The sequence below is a fragment of the Ochotona curzoniae genome, unplaced genomic scaffold (genome assembly GCF_017591425.1).
Source record: "Ochotona curzoniae isolate NIBS_2020 unplaced genomic scaffold, NIBS_Ocur_1.0 contig_856, whole genome shotgun sequence".
In the NCBI taxonomy this organism is placed as follows: domain Eukaryota; kingdom Metazoa; phylum Chordata; class Mammalia; order Lagomorpha; family Ochotonidae; genus Ochotona; species Ochotona curzoniae.
Genome location: NW_024466586.1, coordinates 94,751 through 111,265, shown reverse-complemented (window position 1 = coordinate 111,265; position 16,515 = coordinate 94,751). Strand labels below are relative to the sequence as shown.

At 48.9% G+C, this 16,515-nt stretch overlaps 1 non-coding gene across 1 annotated transcript; it reads left to right on the top strand.

Moving 5' to 3' along the window:
• The first annotated feature begins 7,571 nt into the window (after positions 1 to 7,571).
• LOC121164582 lies at positions 7,572 to 7,706 on the top strand. The gene has a single exon (XR_005885133.1). It is a non-coding gene; the product is annotated as a U11 spliceosomal RNA (small nuclear RNA).
• Positions 7,707 to 16,515: the final 8,809 nt, after the last annotated feature.

Sequence of the window (16,515 nt, the reverse complement as noted above, 5' to 3'; positions counted from 1 at the left end):
GTCAGAGCCTGTACTTCCAGCATGCCAGCTGAATTCCAATTCAGGTGGTCCCAGCTGCTCCACTCGTGATCCAGCTCCCTGCTAATGTGCCTGGGAAAGCAGCAGCAGGGCATGGCCCAAGTGCCTGGGGCACTGCAGTCACGTGGCAGACCTGGATGTAGCTTTTGGCTTCCAGCTTTGTCCTGGCCCAGCCCCAGGTGTTGGGGCAGCCTTTTGGAGAATGAAGCAGCAGATGGAAGCCATCTCCGAATTCTCTCTCTCTCTTCCTCTCTCTGAATTCTCTCTCTCTCTTCATTTTCACGAAAGAAAAGAAATGTTTTCTTGTTTTGAAAGAAAACTGCACCTGGGCCCGGCGTGGTAGCCTAGCAGCTAAGGTCCTCACCTTGGACGCAGGACAGAATAAAGGGATCATCTACCTACCCCAGCCGTGTGTGGGCAGTGAAAATCTGGGCAACGGAGACTCTAGGGTGGACTGGGTCAGCCAGTGGAATCTCGAGAGATTTCACCAAGCTTGGAAGGGGGAGATTGGCAGCAATTCAGAACTGCTGAGCTCTCCAAACCACTTGCGCAGTGTCCTCGGAGCATGTGCCACGTCGGGGACCCTGGCATGGGTGGGAGACTGAGTGGGGCTTCTCCCTTTATCTGCCCTCCTTTACCCCACCCAGATAGAGAGAGAAAGGAAAAACAAAGAATGTGGAAACAATGATCTTAAACACTTTCTGTAGCCCTTGACCCTTTATACCCTAAACAGCTATGTAAAGATTATGAACATAAAATAAGAATTAATGAAATCATAAATACATACAGTCCTCAGCTTCATGCACTGGGATCCCATATAGACACCGGTTCTAATCTCGCCAGCTCTGCTTCCCTTCCAGCTCCCTGCTTGTGGCCCGGGAAAGCAGTCAAGGACAGCCCAAAACCTTGGGAAACTGCAAGCGCCTGGGAGGCCCGGAAGAGGCTCTGGCTTTGGATCGGCTCAGCTCCAGCTCTTGTGGCCCTTTAGGTGGTGTATCAATGGACGGAAGATCTTCCTCTCTGTCTCTTTTCCCTTTCTTTATCTGATTTTCCAATAAAAATCAAATACATCTTTAAAACATTCACAAATAAATAAAAGTTTTCCTTTTCTTTTTGGGAGCTAGAGTCTGCAGAGAAATATGCAGGCTACCCATGTGGAACAGCACTCTCCATTGGCATGTGCAAGGACTGTGGCTGGGAGTAGCCTGTTAGAGAGCTAAGGGGACTCCCCAGCTGGGCTGGCATTTCTATTGGTGAAAGCAAGAGCATTGTCCTGAGCTGAATGTGGCTGCAATCTCCCTGGGCATGGGTGTGTCCCGGGTCTGGGCAGGGCAGGGCTGGGCTAGACTCTAGTACCCAGTGGTACTCATGAGAGGCAGGCTGGTTGTGGAATGGCTGTGCTAGGTCTCAGCTCCCGCTGAACCATTGAGAGCTGTATCTGGGCACGGACCAGGTGTGGACCAAGTGCAACACCCAACAGTAAGAACCAGAAAGGGTATAGGTCGATTGGGCAAGGACACCATTCCTGCCAGGACAACAGGTGGACAAACTCGACCAGGTCCAGGGACCCAGCAGTATGCACAAGATCTGCTGGTGGGAGGAGTCCAAATAATGGAGTGTCCTGCATTCCTCTGTTAGGATGTAGTGCCTGCAGGTCAGTGCAAGAACCAAGGCAAGGAGCAGCCCAATCTGGACCTGGTTACACTGTCTGCCGGCATGCAGGTGTGAGCCTGCAGGTGAAGAGGTGGGCCAGGCTGACCATTTCCTAACATCTACTGGTAGATGCAAGAACCAGGAGGGGGTGTAGGAGGGGCCAAGTTAGGCCACTTCACACTGGAGCCAGGACTGGGGCTTGACTGGGAAAGGTTAGCCTGCAGCACCAGCCAGCACCAGCTGGAACCGGAGGCACGTTGGATGGAACTAGGCTGAAGCACCCACTGGTGGATGCCAAGGAAAGGTGACCAAGTCAGCGTGGGGGTGGTGGGTATTGGGTCTGTGAGCCCCAGGAGTGGGGCTCTGGAGGGGGCCCTGAGTCTCCTGGCTCACGTTCTAGAGTCACCAACATGGTGATGGGTGTCAGGTCCGTGAACCCTGGAGGAGGGTGTCCAGTGGTCCCTGACTCCTGGCCCAGAACCTAAGACCCACCTACGTAGTTGGCGTTGGGTCCGTGAGCCCCAGGAATGGGGGCTCCAGAGGGCCCTGGGTCTCCTGGCCTAGGTGACTGAGTTGGCCTGTGTGCACTGTGGTTGCTGCATCCATGAGCCCCAAGGGTGGAAGGTCTGCTTTGACCCACGTTGCCTCCTTCAGGTCCATGAGCTTGCCTATGAGAACTGGTCTTCCTCACTTAAGTGGCTGGATTGTGCAACAACAGATCATGGTGCACACGAAAGTTCTGGTAGTTGATTGGGACCTGCAGAGGGCATCTGGTACCATAGCAGAGAATGGAGAACAGAACATATGGCTATCTACCCCGGTCAAAACATGACAGCAAACATCTGGGCGCATGGAGACTACAAGGTTCACTCTGGCAGCCAGTCATCCATCGATTGGCTACATCGACAGCATTTTGGAGCTCTCGTGCCACATTGTGACCCTGTGTTGATAGCTGGTGGCCCTTCCCCGTCCTCGGGTCCTGGGATGGTTGAGAGGCTGGGTATAGGCCAACCCACTATCTCCCCGCTAACCCCAGATGGGAAGAAGAAATGGGAAGCTTGGAAACAATGATCACAATCCTTCCCAATCTGATTGACGGTGTAAGCATCACGTAAAATAAGAAACAAAGAAATAAATAAATAGCCCTGTTTTTCATGATTATTTTTGTTTGAACTTTATTATGCATTTCTGTATAACCTGGGATTCACATCAATTTCCACCCCCCCCCCCCCGGGTAATTTTTCCCTTAATGTCACACGTCTTCATAAGGAGTTATAATTCCATCAGCGTGCTGTTGAAGTGTGCTCCACATTGTTGGTGCAGACAAAGTGCATCCTCCCATTGTCTGGATAGAGCCAACCCTGTGACTGAGAGTCCACCTTTTGTTTGGAAGCAGAGACGCATGTTGCGGTATGTCTTCACATCTGGATAGGACAGTCTCCAGTACTCCACCAGTGTGTATTAAATCTGTTGCATAAACATGTGGTATTTCTCTTTAGGTGAGTGATTTATTTCACCGAGCATAATGGTCTCTAGTTGGGACCATCTAGTTGCAAATTGTATCATTTCATTCTTTTCAATGGTTGAATACCAATCCATGGAGCAGATGTACCAGAGTTTCTTCAGCCATTCCCTTCAGATGGGCATCTGGGTTGTTTCCATGTTTTTGCTATTGTAGATTGTGTTGCTGGAAATATCAGATTAGAGATCCCCTTCTATATATGTGGATTTCATTTCTTTTGGATATATTCCTAGGGGTGAGATAGCTAGGTCAGAGATTGCCATTTCTTACACAATGGTTTTTTTCTTCCAAGACTGATTTATTTTGATTACAAAGTCAGATCTACAGAGGAGGAGAGACAGAGAGGAAGAACACAAGTTTTTGAAGATACATTTCTTCTTATTGGAAAGTCAGAGTTCCTGAGAAAAGGAGAGACAGACAGAAAGAGCTTCCATCTGCTGCTTCAGCACCCAAGAGGCGGCAAGGGCCAGAGCTGAGCTGGACCCAGCTCAGGAGCCTGAAGCCTTGTCTGGGTCTTCCACGCAGCTGCAGGGTCCCAAAGCTCTGGCACCACCTCCACCGGAAAGTCAGAGTGACTGAGAAAAGGAGAGACAGACAGAAAGAGCTTCCATCTGCTGCTTCATTCCCCAAGAGGCGGCAAGGGCCAGAGCTGAGCTGGACCCAGCTCAGGAGCCTAAAGCCTTGACCGGGTCTTCCATGCAGCTGCAGAGTCCCAAAGCCCTGGCACCACCTCCACCGGAAAGTCAGAGTGACTGAGAAAAGGAGAGACAGACAGAAAGAGCTTCCATCTGCTGCTTCATTCCCCAAGAGGCGGCAAGGGCCAGAGCTGAGCTGGACCCAGCTCAGGAGCCTGAAGCCTTGACCGGGTCTTCCACGCAGCTGCAGGGTCCCAAAGCCCTGGCACCACCTCCACCGCCCTCCAGGGCCACAAGCAGGGAGCTGGAAAGGAAGTGGAGCAGCCAGGGCATGAACCAGCGACCATATTGGCTCCTGGGGGTTGCAAGCAAACAACATCCACCAGCAGGCCCTTTGCCGCATCGCGCCCTTCTTTCACAACTTGCTGGATTGTCTTGTATCTAGATGTTTTTCTTGTGGCTTCACTTTCGAGCCTTGAATTGCGCAATGCCTTCTCAAATGCCAACTTTAGACACTGCTAATGTCTCTGCTCACAAATCTCAAAGTGAAGTGTGGCAGGTGCTTCTTCTCAGTGGTCAATCAAAAGCACCGCTGGCTCCTCAACGCCAGGGGGAAGAGTGAGCAGCTTCCTTGCGGTAAAACGGCAGTGAGAGTGTAGGAGTGTAAGGGTGCCCGGACCCCTGAACAAGGGTCACCAGATGGCCAGGAGTCAAAACTTCAAACGTCTTGATGTGGATTCTGCACAAAGAGCAGACAGAGCCGCTCTCCGCGTGCCACGCACGACACGAGCCCTTTAATGGAGCTGACTCCTAAAGGCAGTGCAACCAAAACACAGGACTCAAACAGGTTTGTGCATTCAAAACCAGAGTTCTTAGATGCCTTTAATAGTGCAGCTCCACAGTGCAAAAGATATGATCTGAAAGGCGAGTTAGGCACCATGACACCCCCTAGTGGACAAAACACGCGGTTTGAAATGCCAGTGATTGTGAAACCCCTCTGGGGAGCCAAACCAGGACTCTTACAAATGCCAGTAGACTGAAAGAACTTGGCCCAGCCAATCGCACATCAAAGTTTGGTAGCTTGACTGCTTCAGCCAGCGGGAGTAGGGCGCCAGGACCAATGCTCACCAGCTGCCCAGAAGTGAGAAAATGATGCACTTAGGACTTTTCTGTCTGCAACGCGTTTCTGCCTTTTTATCTGGATATCGAATTGAGGAAGGAACACGCAAGATCTTCTGGTCACACCTGGTAGCTGTGCTTCTGCTGCCTGGCTCTGGGAGTTGCCTGTTGGGGGAAAGTCACAGGAGGGATTGGGAGTTGCCTGTTGGGGGAAAGTCACAGGAGGGACATTGTCTAACATTTGTTCCTTTGATTCTGAGGTGCAGCCACTTAGCAGAATGTCTTCAAGGCCCATTTGTGACAGAACCTGTCACAGTGCGTCCTGGGCCTTGTGAGCTGGTGCAGTGGGTTAAGTCAGAGCCTGTAATTCCAGCATGCCAGCTGAATTCCAATTCAGGTGGTCCCAGCTGCTCCACTCGTGATCCAGCTCCCTGCTAATGTGCCTGGGAAAGCAGCAGCAGGGCATGGCCCAAGTGCCTGGGGCGCTGCAGTCACGTGGCAGACCTGGATGTAGCTTTTGGCTTCCAGCTTTGTCCTGGCCCAGCCCCAGGTGTTGGGGCAGCCTTTTGGAGAATGAAGCAGCAGATGGAAGCCATCTCCGAATTCTCTCTCTCTCTTCCTCTCTCTGAATTCTCTCTCTCTCTCATTTTCACGAAAGAAAAGAAATGTTTTCTTGTTTTGAAAGAAAACTGCACCTGGGCCCGACCTTGGACGCAGGACAGAATAAAGGGATCATCTACCTACCCCAGCCGTGTGTGGGCAGTGAAAATCTGGGCAACGGAGACTCTAGGGTGGACTGGGTCAGCCAGTGGAATCTCGAGAGATTTCACCAAGCTTGGAAGGGGGAGATTGGCAGCAATTCAGAACTGCTGAGCTCTCCAAACCACTTGTGCAGTGTCCTCGGAGCATGTGCCACGTCGGGAACCCTGGCATGGGTGGGAGACTGAGTGGGGCTTCTCCCTTTATTACCTCCCCTTTCTCTGGATACAAAATAGGGTTTGTGCAAACAATGGTCTTTCCCACCTTTCTGTAGCCCTTGACCCTTTTCTGCTCTAATCAACTATGTATACAGTTTATGAAAATAGGGCCCGGCGCGGTGGCGCAAGTTGTTAAGGTCCTCGCCTTGCACGCCTAGGATCCCATTGGACACAGGTTCTATCCCGGCAGCCCTACCTCCCTTCCAGCTCCCTGCCTGTGGCCTGGGAAAGCAGTCGAGGACGGCCCAATGCTTTGGGACACTGCACCCGTGTGGGAGACCCGGAATAGGCTCCTGGCTTCGGATCGGCATAGCATCGGCAGTTGTGCTCGCTTGGGGAGTGAATCATCGGACGTAAGATCTTCCTCTCTGTCTGTCCTCTCTGTATATCTGCCTTTCCAATAAAAAATATAATAAAAATAAATCTAAAAAGAAAGATTATGAAAATAAAATGAGAATTAACAAAATAAATAAAGTCTTCACCCTGCTTTTCCTGGGATCCCATATGGGCATAGGATGTAATCCTGCCGGCTCTGCTTTCCCCTCAGCTCTCTCCTTGTGTGCCTTGGCACCCCGTACCCCCTTGGGAGACTAGGTACAGGCTCATGGCTCCTGGGTTCCGATGGGCGCCATACAGCCGCTTGGGGAGTGAATCTGCGGACAGATGAGTTTCCTCTGTCTGTTTACCTCTCTGTAGATTTGACTTTCCAACAAAATAAATAAATCTTAAAAAAGATACTTATCCTGAGAAAATGAATTTTTAAAATGCATGGCTATGTGAACAGTGTCTGCATCTGCAGAAGACAGCTAAGCAAAATAAACAATGAGCTGTTGGTAATTTGAGGAAGGCATTTCCTATTTTACATTATTTCACTACGATTTCAATTTATCAATAACGTGTTTCCTTTAACAAGAATTTCTTGAGCTCATGTAAACTGCACCATAATTCTTTGTAAATATCAGGGAAGCGACTGGCTTCACTGAGCCCCGGCTGGACCCCTGTGTCATTCCCGGAGCCAAGACTGGACAGGCCTTCCTGCAGATTCTTCCATTCCCGATCCGCGGGCAGGCATTCGGAGCCCCGGGTTTCACCGGCCTCTAGCGTCTCCTGCCGGGCGCCGCACTGCGCCTTTGAGCCAGTGTATTCCAAGCGCCACGCGGCTCCCGGCGCGGCTCGGCTTCGCTTTGCACCATCGCCTCCCTCCTCAGGCCGCTCCTCCGGGCGCGTCTCTGCGCAGCTCGGCAGTGGTTCGTTCGCAGACGCCGGGATCCTCCGCCCCGCAGCCCGGCGCGAGGCGCAGCCCGTCCGCGTGGTCCTCCCGGCCGGGTCCCCGCGCAGGGACGCGCCTGGCCGGCCGAGCAGGGCGGACAGGAACCTCCCCAGCCGCTCTCCCAACCCCGCCCTCCGCCCGCGTGGCCTTCCCGGCGAGCACTGCGATATTTGCATATCTCAGCGGCTCTTGGCTTTCCCTCTACATAGTAAAGGACACATCAGAGATTTTCCTAGTTTGTATGTTCCAGCAGATGAGTCTGAAGTTGTCTTCTCAGGCTTTAGAGTAAGAAGTCAAGCGGTTAAGCTTTGTTTTGTCACCTTTAGCAACAGATGTATTCCGCAAGTCTGTCACTGTGGTTTGGCTACCGCTCAGGCAAAAAGGGCTTCTGTCGTGAGTGGCACACGCAGAGCGGCTCTGTTTGCTCTGCGTGCGGAATCGACATCAAGAGATTTCGGAAGCATAATTTTTTGGTTTTTGGGCAGCTGGTGATCGTTGGTCCTAGCGCCCTTACTGATAAGTGTTAAAGTTAGATTTGGAATGGTTAGTTCTTATTCTCGCTGATTTCTGATACATTCTAATGACCAGTGTGTAAGTATTTACTACGGTTTCATAAAGGGTTTTGTGAGCATATGAACGAAGACAAGGAGCTTTTATAATGTGAGCAGTTTACGTTGATGTGTCTTATTAGGGAAGGTTCGGTTTGGCTTATTTGGCTATAATTAATGGTATTTCATACTTAAGTTTATTGCACAGTCAGTTGTACGGGAATCAGGGAAGTGAGAAGAATTTAGATTAACTCCCCAAGTAACGTCCCAAATAGCCTGAACAGCTGAAGCTGTGGCTATACTAAGCCAGGATCCTGAAGGGACCCTCTTCTGGCTCTTCCACGTGGGTGAGTGTCTCAAGAGGCTTTGGATCTCCTCGACCGCCCGTCCATGCAAGGGAGCTGGATCCTCCAGAAGCAGAGCAGGTGCCCACGCGAAGGTGAGGTCTCCAGTGACTAGGACACCGTGCCAGACCTTATCCAGTCCTCTGTTAGTAGACATTTAGGTTGTTTCCATGTTTTTGTGACTGACTGTTGATTGTGCTGCAATGAACATTGGAGTGCTGTAGTTTTCTGTTGTAACAAGGCTTTTGGATACATTCCTAGAAGTGGTATTGCTGGGTCATATGGTAGGTGGATTTTAAGTTGGCTTAGTGTTTTCCGTACTGACTTCCATATTGGTTGCAGCAGCTTGCAATCCCACCAGCAGTGGAGCAAGGTTCCTTTTATCTCCACAACTTCTCTAGCAGGTGGCATTCGTAGTTTCCTGTATGTGTGCAATTCTTTCCGGCATTAAGTGGAACCTCAGAGCTATTTTTATTTGAATTTCCCTTATTGCCAGGGAGCTTGAGCATTTTTTTTTTCATGTGTCTGCTAGTCATTTGAATTTATTCTTTTGTGAAGTGTATCTGCCCAATTCCTTTGCCCATTTCTTGACTGGATTGTTTGTTTTGATGGTGTGTTTGTTCTGGAGTGCTTTGTTTATTCTGGAAGTTAGCCCTTTGTCTCCTGTGTAGTGTACAAAGATCTCCCATTCTGTTGGTTGCCTTTTCACTTTGTTGATTGCTTCCTTTGCCGTGCAGAAGCTTCTTAGCTTAGTGTAGTCCCTTTTGTTTATTTTGCGCTTAGCTTCCTTTGCTTCGGATGATTTTTCTAGGAAGTCAGTGCCTACACCTGTATCTTGCACAGTATTTCCAACTTTTTCTTGCAAAAGTTTGATGGTTTCTGGGTGTAGGTCTAGATCTTTTATCCATTTAGATTTTTTCTTTTGTGTATGGTGAAAGGTGTGGTTCTTGCTTCTTATTTCTGCAGGCTCTTAGCCAGTGGTTCAATGGCATTTATTAGAGACCCTCCTTTTTCCTGGATTGTTTTCTCTTTTCTTGTCGAAGATTAGATGGTTGTGCATATGTGGGTTCCCTTTTGGTATTGCTATTCTACTACATTGGTCTTCCTCTCTGTTTCTGTACCAGTACCAGGCTGTTTTGATAAGTATCACCCTCTAATATGTCTGTAGATCTGGGATTGTGATCCCTCCCACCAGGGTCTTATTCTTCAGGATAGTTCTTGCTATTCGTGGTTTTTTGTGTTTCCAGATGAGCCTTTGTGTTATTTTTTTTTCCAGCTCTGTGAAGAATGTTCCTGGTATTTTGATTGGAATCATGTTCAATGTATATATTGCTTTGGTAATATGCACATTTTGATGATGTTGACTCTGTCAGTCCAGGAATAAGCTTGTGCCAGAGACCAGCTCCAGCTGACTTAAGAGCTTGCAAAAGATGCACGGAGCAGCGAGAAGACAAGAAGGAGGTGACGTGGACCACTATGGCATGATGCTCATGTCCAACTCTGAAAAGTTGTCTTCTTTATTTATACACGGATCATCACAAGCTTTTGTACAACATCCAGTTATTTCATTTTTACTTCATTATAAGAAAATGATTACAAAAACAATCCTAGGGCCTGGTGGCATGGTCTAGTGGCTAAAGTCCTCTCCTTGAACGCACCAGGATCCCATATGGGCACCAGTTCTATCCCTGGCAGCTCTACTTCCCATCCAGCTCCCTGCTTGTGGTCTGGGAAAGCACTCAAGGATGACCCAATGCTTTGGGACCCAGCACCCATGTGGGAGACCTGGAAAGAAGTTCCTGGTACCCAGCTTCAGATCGGTGCAACACCGGCCATTGTGGTCACTTGGGGAGTCAATCATTGGATGGAAGATCTTCCTCTCTGTCTCTCCTCCTCTATGTATATCTGATTTTGCCATAAAAATAAACAAATCTTTAAAAAAATCCTAAAAAAATTATTATTTTACTTCAGAGAAAATATTTTTAGCAAGCTCATTCAAACCAGCGTGGACTTGCTGAAACCAGGAACTTCTTGTTTGGCAGCACATGTGGTTATATAGTGACAAGTGGTTTACTTATATCCAAAATTAATTTTCACTAAACCTAAACTAATATTACTTAAAATATCAAAGATACATAATAAAAAAGAAAGCTTATAAATGAGAGGAATTTATAAAGGCGTATATCACAGATTGTTTATTAAATCTTGTAATCAGTCATATATGAATTACCATCACCTCCACCTAGTACTGCTTCACTTGCTTTTGTTCCTTTGTTAAAGGGCAGTGAAAAGGATTAGGCCAACTAAGCCTTTCTATGAACAGAGGGCTTTTATAAGAAACTTCTTTTTATCTTTTTAAACTGTTTTCTTTCCGTAAAAAGAAGTGCCAATATAAGGTAGAAGTTGTAAGCCATTTTTGTTTGGGGGTTCACATTTGTCTCCCTTTAAAAGATGCCTAATTTACTTTCTGCTTCCCGTGGTGAGAAACCAAAAATGCGTCATTTCATGTGTTGTAACACGGTAAACTAACTCTTTGTACCTCCACAATTGCCATCTGTTCTAAGATATTACCATGCCATTTCTTAAGGAGAACATTACTTATATTAGGGCAAGCCCCAGGACAAAGGTGGACACATAACAGGAAGTTTGGAGACATTGTGGGCTCAATTGTACTGTTGTGTGATTTTAGCTGTGTGTCATTGCCTTATGTCGCTAAAGATGCTTTTACCATAACATGATTGATCAGTTTGAGGTGTTATACCAGTTACAGGAATCATTTCACATTTGCAGAAAAACAACAACACTGTCAAGAGAATTTTATGTAATATTAAAGAGGTGATTGAGTGTCCATATAATGGGGTGAGGCAGCAATGAGGTGATTAGAAACATTCTGTCAGGCCTTGCCTCGCAGCCAGAAAGTCCTTGTAGCCTTGCTAACTGAAGAGCAGTGCTCATCACACACCCATGCCATCTGACCAACTGCATGGCCTCCCGCAAGCTCACTCTTCCTGGCATTGAGGAGCCGTACTTTTGATTTACAGTTGAGAAGAGGCACCTGCCACACTTAACTTTGAGTTTTGTGAGCAGAGACCTTAGCAATGTCTAAAGTTGGCGTTTGAGAAGGCATTGTGCAGTCCGCGACTGGAAAGTGAAGCCACAAGAATAAATATAGATACAAGACAATCTGGCAAATTGTGAAAGAAGGGTGTGGTGCTGCCAAGGGCCTGGTTGCTGAAGTTCTCCCTTTGCAACCCCCAGGACCCCATATTGGTGCTGGTTTGCATCTCGGCTGCTCCACTTCCCCTCTTGCTCCTGCTTGTGGCCCTGGAAAGCAGTGGAGGATGGTCTAGGGCCTTGGGACCCTGCAGCTGCGTGGGAGATCAGCAAGAAGCTCTTGGTTCCTGGCTTCTGGCTTCACATCAGCACAGCTCCAGCCATTGTGGCTATTTGCAGAATGAACCAGTGGATGCAAGATTTTTGTCTCTGTTTCTCTCTGTAAATCTGACTTTCCAGTAAAAAGAAAAGAAATCTTTTTTTTTTTTGAAATTGCTTTATTTTGACAATCTTTACATAGTTGATTAGGGCACAAAAGGTCGAGGGCTATAAGAAAGTGGGTTAAGACTATTATTTCCACATTTTTTTTTTTCTGTATCTGGGGTAAGGGGAGAGATAAGCAGAGAAGCCTCACCCAGTCTACCACCCATTCCAGGTCCCCTATGTGGAGCATGCTCTGAGCGTCCTGCTCAAGTGGTTTTGATAGGTCAACAGTTAAGAATTATTGCCAGTCTTGCCATTCAAAACACGATGAAATCTCTCCAGAATCCACTGGCTGACCTAGTTCACCTTAGAGTCTCCATTTGCCCAGATATTCACTGCTAACACATGACTGGGGTAGTTGATCCATTTGATCTGTCCTCTGTCCTCTGTTGTGGTACCAGGTGTCCTAGGCAGACTCCAATGTACTTGCCATATCCTCCATGTGCACCTGGGTATGCTGTCCACTGCTTCATCTGAGCCTTTGAGGAGGCTAAGCTTTGACACTTGCACTCCATGGTCAGACCATGGAACCTGCACTTCTGCATGGTTGGGGTTCTGGGTTGAGCAGTTTGATTGGGGAGATCCCCAAAGAAACTTTGTCTGAGATGATCCCAGACCAGATTCTTGTGTGTGCTTGCCAGTACAGGGCCTGGCACAGTCCGTTGCCTCAATCAGCTGGTTGCAATTGCTGGGTCAGTTCTGTTTCCAGCCCACATGAAGCAATGGGTGTTGCAGCCCAGCCTGATTCTGCCCAGCACACACTCGGTCCTCACACAAACCAGTGGGAACTGTAGCCTAGTCAGAGCAACCCACAATAACCCCCACCAGGCCCGCCCCCTGCCCTGGTTCCCATGCTTGCCCGTATGTCCCACAGACTAGTTCAGTCTATCACACATCCCATTCAGCTCTCACACATGTCTATAAACATTGAAGCCTAGTTCAACCCAACAAGTTTTACTATCCAGCCCACACACATGCTGTTGGTTGCCTTTCTGTCTAGCCACCCCAACTCCCATCCTGGTTTTTGTGCTCTCCAAAGGGAGTGATAACCCAAGAGGGAGGTGCCCACTATTTCTCTACTGGGTCCACTTCCCTTCCACATCCTGTACTTTCCAGGTGGTTCTACAGTTTAACTTGACAGATTTAGCCCCCAGTGCCAGCCCCTGACAGCTGATGCTGCGGCAAAACCCAACCAACTCTCACCCATTCTGATTTATACTTGCACCAGTCGGAACAGTCAGCCCAACCTGGCTCTTCCCTGATCTGGATCATATGAGGCCCACAGGTGTTGTAGCCCTGCTTGGCCTGGTCCACCCCCATCCCAACTCATTCTCTTGAGTGGGAGTGGTGTTCCAGCAGCGGCGGGGGGGGGGGGGCCTCCATATTTCCCCTACCACCTTTACTCCCTCCCTCCCTCCCTGGTTCCTACATGTTGGTTTGGTGCTGCAGTTCAGTCTGGCATGGCCCCCCTCACCTCGGCATTTGCCAGTGGGTGCTGTAGCCTGGCCCAGCCCAGCCCATTCCCAATTCCACCTGATGCTGGTGAAGGTTACAGTCTAGCCCAGCCCAGCAGGTACCCAATCCCAGCTGTAATGTGTACTCGTATGTGTTGTGACGGAACCTGGACCCACCCACACTGTTCTGGTGCTTGAATTCGCCAGCATTTGATGTGAACTGGTTCAGCCTGGTCCATCCCCAACCTGTGCCAAATATATGCCGGTGGGTACCTTTCCCTGGCCTGCTCTGGGCTGTTCCCTGTCGTGGTTCTTGTGTGGGAGAGGTTTTGATGGAGGAGCTTGGGGAACTCCTCTGGAGTGACACGATCCCTGGAGTTGAACACAAGAACAATGATAGGAAGCAGCCCAGAGCAGGAAAGGGAATGATACCCACCGGCATACTTTTGGCACAGGTTGTGGGTGCACCATTCTGGGCCAGTTCATATCGCCCGCTGGTGAATCCAAGCAACCTGTTAGCTAATGGATTTTAAGTATTCCTCACGTTCAGTGCCCTATGTTAATGTCTGTTTCTATCCCCCCCCCCTGTCCCCAATGTTACACCTCATCTGCCGCATATTGTGTACACTGTGATATCGCCGTATGTTTTCTGGTGAATTTTTCCCCCTAACTCCACCCGTTTTTGTTCTGTCCTCCGCCTGACGTCTTGTCTCTAGCATAAATAATGAATGGGTGTAGTCTGTAGAAATTGGTCGTTTTCCCCTACCATGCGCGCACACTACGTCACCCAGCCCATGTGACAGTTATGATCGCTAGCCGTACCTGTCACATTTCCCCGCTGCTATCATTGATAGTATTCTTCCTGTCCCAAGCCTCCACAAGACATTGTCCCACAATACATGAGTTCCATAATGCTGTATTATGTCAGCAATACGTGTCCAATTCTAGGGTGATGAGACGGTGGCGCAGATAAATCTCTGGACAAGTGGGTGGACCTGCATGAGGTAGTGCGCACTCTGTCAGGGATCGTAGGTACACACAAGAGCCAGATCCACATGCCTGGTGGCTTTGTGAGTATCCCGAACTGGAAATGAGGTGCCTGAAGGAGTGTGGGCCCTCTCGAAGCACCCATGAGGCAGCCCCTCCTCACCGTGACAACTGTGCTTGGTTTGTGACGTTGGTGAAATGTGTTCGTTTGCTCGTCAAGTGTGGAGACCCAGAGCTCGCGACTAGTCGAGAGCAGAGTTGCAATCTGGTTACACCTTGGGAGTTGCAAGCATAGTAGTTGTTCAGAAGTTGGGTAGGGATGATAATCCTTTACCATAAACATTAGCTGGCAGGATGGGGCGCAATTAGTGTGCCTGAGTATAGTCAATCTCTCATGCTCATCTGAGAGGTTTTCTCACCACTTGTTATTAGGAGATCCACCTGGAAGAGTGCACAAGGAGCTGGTCAACCGTTTGGAGTGGGTCCCACACGTGTGGGAACTACGTAGAGTTGCAGTCGCAACACGTTCCTCTGTGTTGTGCTCTATACAAGATCGCCGAATGCCGATTAGGGTGTGAGAGAAACTGGGACTGGGAGATTTAGGGCACATTGCGGCTAGACAGGGGCCAGTGGGGTACTGCTGTTGCTGGTCATAAGTTGTGTGGGTAGGATAGTTGGGGTTCTGGTTGGTCTTGAACTAGGCTTCCCACGTGTTACATGTGAGACAGAGTTTGGAAGTGGGTCCATGTAGGTGTGAACGAGTATCCTGCGCATAGTCTTGCTGTACATATGGACTGTGAATATTAGCTGTTCAGGAGCTATAGGTCTCTCGTGCAGCAATCTTTTAAGCGTCTACGATGCACGCACTGAGTGAGATGGCATGTCGCATTGTAAGATTAGTGTGGCCTGGTGTGAGGTGACCACCTATGCTGTGCGTCTCTGATGTGTCTAATGGCGTTGAGAGTAATGTGTGTAGATGGGCAGGGTGTGCCTAGACGGGGCAATCGTCTCCCACGCGTACCGTGTCGAACACCCATCTCGCCGTGGTGTGAGTCCCAAATATAAGATTAAAGTGGGTCTGGAAAACAGATAAGACATGGAGTCCTCACTGATGCGATACTATGGCAGTACACCCCACAGTATCAGCATGGTATGAGTCCGATGCCTGTGGGCATGTGACACCTGTTGTGTGTCTGGACCCTGTAGCTTGTAGTGACAAGCATACACATCTGGGGATACACGATCTAGGGGATCTCTGACTTGCAGATGAAGTGTTTTTTTTTTTTGAATGATTATTTATTTTTAATTACACACGCATAAATCCAGATGATCCACCCTGTAACATGACCCTTAGAAGAAGGTATGCAAGATCTCAGGGTTGAGAGTACGTGCGCCTGAGGATGCGAGAAACGAGAAGCGTCGGATGCCACTCAGTTGCTTGAATTTTCGATTGAGTCACTCCCCAAGTGACCGCAACAGCTGCTTGCTCGGGGCACCTGCAAGTGTCCGTGATCTGCCGGAAGCGCTAGAAGGAATCACCTCCTCCACGCAGCTCCATGTGTCCCACACGGTGGAGTAGCAAGGTATTATATCAATTCTGTGTGTCCCTCGTGATATCCACCGCCCAAGCTGCAGGGCGAGCCTGCAATCGAGCACGGTTTTGTGTTCCGAGCACCCTACCAACGTTGAGCGCATGTTACGTCACGCTCGCCCCAGAAGGGACCCGATTGTATGGGCTCGCTTGTGGTCACTATTTAGTGATAGACGGCACCAGTTCTTTGGGTATAATTTCTCCCGGCGACGTGTCAGAGCGACCATATAATATTAGCGTTTAGTCCAATGTGAGACTAAGCGTTCGCTCGATGGCACCGTCTCATTTCTGACGATCTCAGGAGCTTTTTGGGCTTTTATTTTCACAATATTGAAGAGTTCCTTTCGAGATCCTGTCCCCAGAGAATGTCCACTCGTGAGGTCCACTGGGGAAGAGCTCATGTTTCCCATGTGTGGCAGTTCCACAATTGGTTTATTTTTCTGTATATGTGATGAGCATTATTCCCAGTGTTCCCCCCACGCACAGATGTCAAAGCTAGGTGTGTCCCACACGTGTGTTGTGGCTTCTATGTGGTATGTAGAGTGCACAGAGTTGTGCACATGTTTATCATCGCTCACTCGCGTACATTGCACATTGAGACGGATATTAGATGTCAGTGTCTAGATGTGTGAGTAGTCACCTGCTAGTGTACACCCAACCCTACCCACATTCCCCCCTTAATGTAGGTACACTCGAGCTAAATATAGAGAGGTGTGCGAGCGACACGAGTGATCACTCAAAACGGATCGAAGTTGTATCACTGACTTAGAGTTGCACCAGCTATTGTAGATGCAGTGGAGAATTCTGAGTGTATAAAATGCGACGTCATTCACCTGTGTGTGTGAAGGCTGTGTAGTGTC